This window comes from Mercenaria mercenaria, unplaced genomic scaffold (assembly GCF_021730395.1).
Source record: "Mercenaria mercenaria strain notata unplaced genomic scaffold, MADL_Memer_1 contig_1885, whole genome shotgun sequence".
Taxonomy (NCBI): domain Eukaryota; kingdom Metazoa; phylum Mollusca; class Bivalvia; order Venerida; family Veneridae; genus Mercenaria; species Mercenaria mercenaria.
This window is the reverse complement of record NW_026459899.1, coordinates 59,238-68,575: the sequence shown is the minus strand read 5'-3', so window position 1 is coordinate 68,575 and position 9,338 is coordinate 59,238. Positions and strand designations below refer to the sequence as shown.

General features: G+C 32.2%; 1 long non-coding RNA gene across 1 annotated transcript; it reads left to right on the top strand.

Moving 5' to 3' along the window:
• Positions 1 to 3,431: 3,431 nt before the first annotated feature.
• Positions 3,432 to 8,785, top strand: LOC128551973 (uncharacterized). The gene is made up of 4 exons (XR_008368935.1): positions 3,432 to 3,550; positions 4,677 to 4,814; positions 5,432 to 5,598; positions 6,115 to 8,785. It is a non-coding gene; the product is annotated as an uncharacterized LOC128551973 (long non-coding RNA).
• The last annotated feature ends 553 nt before the right edge of the window (positions 8,786 to 9,338 follow it).

The window sequence follows — 9,338 nt, the reverse complement described above, 5'->3', positions numbered from 1 at the left end:
CATGGCATACTGCAAAATATGGATAAATCTACTGTACATTAAATACTTTTATTACGTTCTTAAAGGTTGTGACATAAATGTCATCTTGACTGTAGCTTATGGCAAGCATTTGATTTATTTCAGTTTTTCTGCGTTTCGTGTAAATACGAAAGAGTGCTACGAAGAAAGTTTCGTTTTTCTGTATTTTTTTTTTGTACAATTTGTTTCATTCACAATATAAGAAAACGACAAAATGAAGCAACTCCACAAGGTGTATTTCCATTTCCGGTCCTGGTGTGAACAAACGAAGGCACGTGACGACCTACTATTGAAATTATTCCTCTGCCGTGTAACAGTTCTGCAATGTATTATTTCTTAAAGTTTGTATTAATTGATTAAGGTGAAATGCGCCTATTTTTAAGTTATCGGGTTTCGTTTTGACATTTTGTTTAATATAGAATTCAGCATATTATTCATATAATGCGTATTTTACATTTTTGATATTTCTGTAACTTTTTTCTCTACAAACCTTCAAACACCACCATTGACGTCCATTTTGATGAGACGTGATTTTACGTCCATCAGATGTTTTCGTGAATCGTTCTATTCAGTCAACACGTATCGATGTACTTGTTACTCATCATATTTTCATTTAAAAATGTCTTTAAAATGGTGTATAATTTTTGGAGATCATTTTAACGTTGAAGTCGATATTTACGTAAAAGTGACGTCAGAGCAACAAATATGACGTTTAGTTTTAAATAAAAAGTTTGCGTTAATCTTGTTTCGTGTAAAACCCAAACGGTAGAATTTGACAAAAAACTGACATGATGATGAAAACTTTATTTTCTGTCGATTGAAGGGATAAAATTATGGTGTCACCGAATTCATTTTCGCGTAAAATTACATTACGCTACCCCTACCCCCAAACCACAACATTGCTTAGGTTGGCTGTTTTTCTGATATATCTGATTTCATATCTTAGTATTTTACACTCTCGTTCATCAGTTGTTCACTACAGGCATAAAACGAATCATGGTACGTGAGAAAGAGTGTTTTCTTTTCAAAAGAGGTCTTTATAACTGTAAAACTGGCAATTTAAGTGCGAAATGGTTTCAATGCAGAATGTATAACATACGCCAATACGACAACTTTGCTTAAAATACTGATACGTTATTTTTGAATATATTTTCTATATGATAAAGCTTTTTTTTCTTCATATTTTTCTTATTCGAAGTACCAATAAACATGTTTTCCGTTGTAAAACACTGCTAACATGAAGAATATTTGCATATGCAATTGTTTATGTTGTTCGGAGTATTCACACTTGAAACACCAACATGTACAATATCATTGATTAAGTATAGGTTAATAAATGGGAGAGCGGTGCCTTTGAGTGATAATGGCCTTGGCAAGGTGATAATAGCCCGAGGGCTTTAGCCCGAGGGCTATTATCTTCTTCCAGGGCCATTATCACTCAAAGGCACCGCTCTCCCATGTATTTACCTGTTTATTACATGTTTACCTATAATATAGTGAGGATTATTTTTGTGTCATTTTTATGGGTACTAGCTTGCATCTTCTGGCACAATAAATTTCAGCTTTTCAGTTTCTATATTATTTGTATAAGATTCTATTTACTGTATAAAATCAAATACCTGGATAGTTGTACTTTCTTGCTTAATGCATAATTTAGGGATAAAAATACGTTATTTCACGAAGAATACACGATGTTACGCTCAAGATGATAAAATAAAACTGAAATATTCGCTGTTTTACCTCCACGAAACGCCATGACGTCATTTCTGTTTACGGACGTTAATTTCCCGCGCTAACGCCAGGGCCATTATCGATAATGGCCCCGGGGCTTATTATGATAATGTGATAATGCATGACGCAATGCGATAATGGGAGAATTTTCAACACAAATTTGTTACTATTTATAGGTACTCATGTAATAATATTATATAACAAGTTCGAATATTCTAAAGTTTGTGATTTCAGGCGTATGACACTTGACTCAACCGCCCCTCCAAAGCACGCACGCACATCCCAAGGTCTTACAGTTTTACTATTTCGTTTCTTACTTTACTACCCTAGTAACATCTGACCATAAGATAAGTTGTCATCGGCTTGTCCGGTTAATTACCCGCTCCACGCATATGTTCACATAATTTGACGTCGGAATTTGGTTTTACCTGTCAGAATTAAATTTTCATTATTTTGAAATTTTATACCACAGGCGCTATTTGATATAAGAGAGGTTTCGTTGAGTCACAGCGAGTGTCTTTTCTTTCTTTCTTATAACCCATCCGCCTAGCTCAGTAGAAGGAGCGTAGATCTATGAATCGCGAGTTGGGTCCCCGGGTATGGCGTGACAATTTGATAGAAGGCACGTGTCCGAAATCATTCATCCTCCATCTCTGATTTATTTGGTGAAGATAGAAGTTATTTGTTGAGAATACAGAATCCAGGAACACTGGTTAGGTAAACTGCCCGCAGTAACATAGAAAACAGCGATAAATCAAAAAAAAATTCTTTCTTTTTTATGTCATGGAATGTTTAGGGGAGTGTTTACTTGTATTTCTGATGTTTCTAATATTAGGAAACAATATTATGTATGGAATATGTTTCTATTATGTGTCTATGAATACAAGGATAACATTTTTACACACATCTCCGGAGAGCTAAAACCTCTTTGCAAAGGATGGTATTTCTATCTGGCCAAGTTGCTAAATAAATTAACCTTTTCAGAGCAACAGCCTCCGTACAACAATTATTCTGTTTTTCCGCGGTTATTCACAGAGGATGCACTTTATTCGAAATTGGGGTGTCCGACTAATCTCCAAACAATCGAAATATTTTCAAAACGTAAAATTGTAATAATGTTAGATAAATCAATAATGTTTACTCGAACATGATGTTATAATTACATAAAGGCTTTCTGAATTTTCTAAAGTTGTATTAGCACTTTTTCCCGAGTTATGTATTATGTTCAAATGAATATTTCCCATTTTGACCTACGTTTTACTTTTTTCGTACTCGTCGAGGTTGGCCAGGTTCTGTTGGCCCCAGTATTATTTTCTGAAGACTGGTTGTCGTTCGAATCTGCTTCATAAGGAAGACACCTATATTACCTAATACGATATTTATGGCAAATATGTATAATGTAGGCCTATAATTGTGACGTCGTCTTTGAAAACCGGTCCAGATGCGGCATGACGTAATATCGAGAAACGACGTTTAAAGTTGCGCCAAGTTTACGCGCGCAGCTTTTTTACAGATGTTTTAATTAGCAAAAGTTTGAACGTTAAAGTACGACTGCTTGTTACATGATTGATGACAGCCTACTACAGAAAGAATATTTAGACATCAGACCTGTAAAAAAATAGTGGTATTACGCCTGAGGCAAAATATTTCGTTGAAAATCAGTTGTTTCCCCTTCGCTATGGATGTTTCCGGTTTCGGATTTTAACAGTAAAACGGGGAAGCATGAGAAGTTTACTTTTGTTAACTACCTTTTGTTCAACGATGAAGGGTTCTGCGACTTGTAATACTGTTTACTGATTTGGTAAGTACCGTTTAAAAACAGTTGTTAATGAAGTTCTCTAATATATTTGAAACTTTCACTGAAATAAGTCGTTTTTTTTACCCGGAAGTGAATCCAAAACATACCGAGGGAAATTTATTAAATTTATCTTGTGGCCACTAAACACAGATGATTTCACTATGCCTGTGTATTTAATATAAAATGGTCAGTTGGGTTATCACAAAGATTATTGAAGGCAGGCAGCTTCTTACTGGAGGTGACCAGGATTCATCAAATTAGTACATTGTCCATAGTAAGCATTTTTATGGAAAATACAATATACATGTACATGATGTAGCAATGATAATTAATAAATTTGATGCAGACTTATAGATGCCTGCCTGTGTCACATCATTTCTCGAAATGTCCCCTCTCACGTAGTAGCCAAGGTATTTTAAAAGGAAATATGCAGACGTCCGGTAACCGGACGCCTACCCTGCATTCTAGCTGTCCGGCAACAATACGACTAGCCTCTCCGCTAATGTTTTTCTAGCTGTTCGGCGATCTTTTTATATATGAATACTGTAAGGAAATAAATTTATTGTATCATTTTTTGGCATAGGTTTGAATATTCAACTGCAAGGCGTATACAATATTTGAAAATTGATTACCGGACACCTAGAAAACCTCTATAGGATAGAAATTTGGATAGGCTAGGCGTCCTGATACCGGTTGGCTAGAACACCGGCTAGGTTTCTGGTTACCGGATGTCTAGACACTTCCATTTATAAAATGGTAACTGTTTTTGCTGTGGGTCTCATAAGTCATGTTAATTCTGTCAGGTGACTACTCTCTTTTTCTATTATTGTTGATCTATTATTGTTGATTCAGAATGTTTTGTAACAGGATGATTTTTTTTTTTGGATAGTGGGAATTTATGCCATATAACATGTATAATAATGAAAATCTTTTTAATTTTGAAATTTTTGAGCCTTGCTGTGTGTAAAACAATTTATGATCCTGTAAAAAATAGGCTCATAGTATAATAACTTTTATAGTATTTTGTGGTAAGTTAATGAAGCCTTTCACAATCACATTATTAATTTAGTATTCATAAAGTTTTTGATTTTAGTGATGTTTACAGTACATGTAATGTATCTTCTTTCAGATGATATTCCTTGTTCCTTTGATGGTTCATTCCACTATACAGCTGGTTCATATACCATACAACAGCCAGGAAATTGGCCTGTTTACTTTAAGATCCCAAGAAAATGTAACATATTTTGGATGTGCTTTGGGGAATCAGGTAAGTAACATGCAGCTAATGGCTCTTATTAAAATTTTAATGCAATATATTATTTATTTATACCTCTATCTAGGTTTTGTTGGAGTCAGTTCAAAATAAGTCTTCTTCTACACTAATGATTTGTACAATGTATGTACATGTACTATGACTATTAAATGGCTTAAACTGACAAAACTGGCATTATTGAAATTTAACTTCAACAATCTGGTTTTGAGGAGATCAGCTGGTGTAAAGTCTTCATTACATTGGCTATTAGCCTGAGAAAAGTCTGTGGCTCTCAATAAGTACATGGATGATTTGAATGCTGAACACAACATGTACATGTGTATAAGTTGGTATCTCATTAACTTGTAGAATATAGTTCTAAATAATAGGAGTTTTAATTAAGTATAATACTGTTCAAAGTAAATCAATTAGTTGTAATTTAGTTTAATTGTAATGTGATTATTTTCAAATTTAATTAAACCATTCTTGACTTAGAAATTGTGATGTGATTGAATTTTTTTACCAGTTTTATTGCACCAAGAATATAGATTAGAATGAAGACTGTAAAGGTTCCTGAGATACATGAAGATAACAGATACTTTTACCAAAGACTTTTAATTTTTTTTTTTCAGGAATGCAAAATTTTCCTCTTGATTATGAAGCAACCCAGTTGGTTAAGGGGCAGACAACTTGTTAGCATTGTACATCACTACCTGTATTGGTATTCCATTTTGACAATGTTACTAGCTAGATGGAAATAACATCTTGCTGTGGTACAGTCTGTGGAGACTTTTACTAGGTAACAACCATTTTTGATAGCTGTTAAAACAGTGTATACTTTTAACCCTTAGGCTGCATGAGGCAGCTATGTTTGTCTTTGCAACCAGTGCAGATCAAGATCAACCTGCACATCTGTGCAGTCTGATCATGATCTGCAGTGTTTGATACTTTGCAAATTTTCTATGAGAACCCTATATAAGCTATAAATGGTACTGTCTCTATTTAAAGATGGAGTAGTCAATTTTACAAATTAAGCAGGTTAAGGGTTAACCCAATAAATGCAAAAAAATGTTTTTTAGAACATCCTATTTGCAGTAATCAAAATCTACAAACAAAGTACATTTTATATACTGACAGCACGCTGTTGTCAGTCTGTTTGTCAATATTTTAGAGCATTGGTTGTAAGAAATTAAAGAATCATCTATTATCAAATAGTGATAACTCTGCTTTTATTAAATAAAGAGACTCCTAGGTTAATTATTTAAAATAATATGGTTAATTATTTAAAATAATTTGTTTTACTTATTTGTTACAGGATATCACAGATGGATTGAATATTCAACAATGATCACAGACCATGCAAAGTTTGAATCTGACTTGCACTTTTGAATTTAGAAGAATTTGTGGAGGAGGGTGAATGCTGAGACCTTAAATAATACATGATATTGCTGACACAGTGTGTCAGTCATGAAAGAAAGGCCATAACACTGCACAGTTGGTCAACAATGATTTAAATCCTGTCACATTCTACCAATGAAGAAATATCTTATCACAATATTTTAAACTTTTGAAGAAGATAACCCAGTATTACCACTTTATCATGTCTGCAGAAACACCTGGATTGTTAGTGTTAAAAGTGACAGTCCAGTTAACTTACTAAAATCTACTCCCCCTTGCCAAACGAATATTATTGACATGGAATGACACAAGCCTGACAATGGTACCTGTATGGACTCGTAAGAGAATAGTATTTGTCTGAAAAGTCAAAGGATTCTGTTTGTCCCAAACCACTTTAACTGAAAACTGAAATTGTGATTGGCGAGGATTTTTCTGAGAACTGAAAAAAGGAAGTGAATGTAAAAGATAGAATTTGCTGTTGAGTTCAAACGTTTTAATACACAACACTTTAGCCTATTTTGCTGTTCATATAGATGTGTTTAGCTGTTAAGGTTAAACATCAAGTAAAGGTTGTAGTTTCAGTTTCAGTTACAAACATTAAAGTATCGGCTAGAAATAAATATCTACTTTTCATCAGAGTTTGTAGCAGTGTAACCTTCATCAAAAGTTAAGCTGTTGTGTTAATTATTAAAGTATTTTTAGAAAAAGGAATTTAGTATTTATGTTGCCATGGTAACATAATTCAAATTATATTTCATTGAAATTATGGATTTGTATTTCAATAAGGGATCTACAGTATATAATGTAATGGTAAAAAAATGTTCACTTTTTTGTATTGTCAGTTATAACTAGCCAGTGAAAAAAAACAGATTATGAGGAAAGGGATGACTGAAATGTTTATTCTTACATAACTACTTTTGTTACAGAACATGGCTGTTTTAAAGTTTTTATGTGAAATTTTCAGATTTCTTTCCTGAATACTTATACTTTCAAATATTTAACTTATTAGAAATACTTTTTTAAAATAAGCTCTTGCTTTTAAGTATTATTGTAGGAAAAGGGAATTTAAAACATATGTCGCCATGGTAACACAATTTTCCTAGAAAATATGGAAACAATTTAATTAACAGTACTTTCTGGTATTCTACTTTAAAATAAGCATAAACAACAAAAAAAAAAAACAATAGTAATATATGTTTCATGTACTTCAAAATAGTTATTTATTACCAGCAGGTAAAAGGCAAGTTATGAAGAAACAATGACAGAAATGTCTTATTCTTATAGTTATTACTCATGTTACAAACACTGTCATAAAACAAAACATTTTAACTTTTTAACATGAAATTTTGAGATAATATTTTTGAATACATACCACTTTATAATATTCAAGTTATCTGAAACACTTTTCCAAATTAAGCTCTGTTTTAAAGTACTATTGTAGAAAACAGAATCAAATGCATATGTTGCCATGGTAACATAATTTAATAATGTTTTTATAGAAAATGTGAAGGACTTTAGCCAGCTAGATCTTTGCACTTTAAGTGAATATCTAAATATTCTTTGTAAAAGAAGATTCATTTATTTAAAAACAGCCAGTGATTACCAATAAGTGAAAACACAAACTGAAGAAACAACGACTGAAATAGTTTATTCTTGTGGTTATTACCCGTGTTACGAAATCTGTCATAAAACCAAATATTTTATATTTTTTCACATATAATTTTCAAATTTTACTTTCAAATACATATACTTCAGTATATCCAACTTACAGGAAACATTATTTTAAATTAAGCCTTTTTTTTTAAGTACTATTGTAGAAAAAGCAATTTATTGCATATGTTGCCATGGTAACGCAATTTGAATAATGCTTTCATAGAAAATATGAAAGATTTAAATTAGCTGTAGTTTTCTGTTTTAAGTAAGCATCACAAAAATAAAGTTTCATAGTAATAGAAGGTTTTTTTTTTTCCAAAGTAGTCATTTATTATCAGCATGTAAAAGACAAGTTATGAAGAAACAATGACAAATCTGTCTTATTCTTATGGTTATTACCCATGTTACAAAAACTGTCATAAAACCAAACATTCGTAATATTTTCATGGGAAATTTTTAGTTTATTTTTGTAAATACATATGTCTTAAAATATTTTACTTTTTAAAATCCTTATTTCAAGCTAACATGTTTTTTTTAAGTTTTATCATAGAAAAGGGATTTTAATATATTTGTTGCCATGGTAACACAATTTTAGAAATATTTTTATAGAAATTGTTGTAGATTTTAATTGATTATCATTTTGTGTATTAAGAATGGGATCTTACTTATATCATGCAATTGTAACAAAAGATAAATTGATTTCAGAATTGTTAACCATTACCAGTATGTGAGAAATAAACTAGAAAGAAAGGATAACTGAAATGTACTGTTTTTATTTTTAATATCTATGTTACAAAATCTGTCATAAAATTGACAATTTTGAAGATTTTCATCTGAAATTTTCAGGATTTATTTCTGAATGAATATACTTTCTAAATATCCAAAAACCTGAAATTGTCAAAATTCCTCATCTGGACCCATTTTCTCAGTCATGGTCACATATTTGTTTGCCTCAGTGCTGTAAGATGCATAAAACTCTTTATGTAACAAAGTTTTACGCATAGATAATACGTCACAGAAATAGCGGCCTGTGATGAAATTCTATACAGCGTACTTGTTAGAATTAAAGGTTGAGATAAATCAAATAAAAGAGTTTCATTATATTCTGTCGTTTTTTTTTATTGTACCCCCGACAACAAAGTTGTAAGGGGGGTATACTGGTTTCAGGTTGTCTGTCTGTCTGTCCGTCTGTCCGTAGGCGCAATCTTGTGCGGACCATCTTTCCTTATCCCCTTGACAGAATTTAATGAAACTTCACACAAGTGATCAGTACCAACAGTAGTTGTGCATGGGGCATGTTAGGTTCTTTTAGAAAAAAAATTTGCAGAGTTATGGGACTTTGTTTTTTTTTGTTACTATACTATATACATAGACACAATCTTGTGCGCACCATCTCTCCTCATCCCCTTGACACAATTTAATGAAACTTCACACAAGTGATCAGTACCAACAGTAGTTGTGCTTGGGACATGTTAGGTTCTTTTAGAG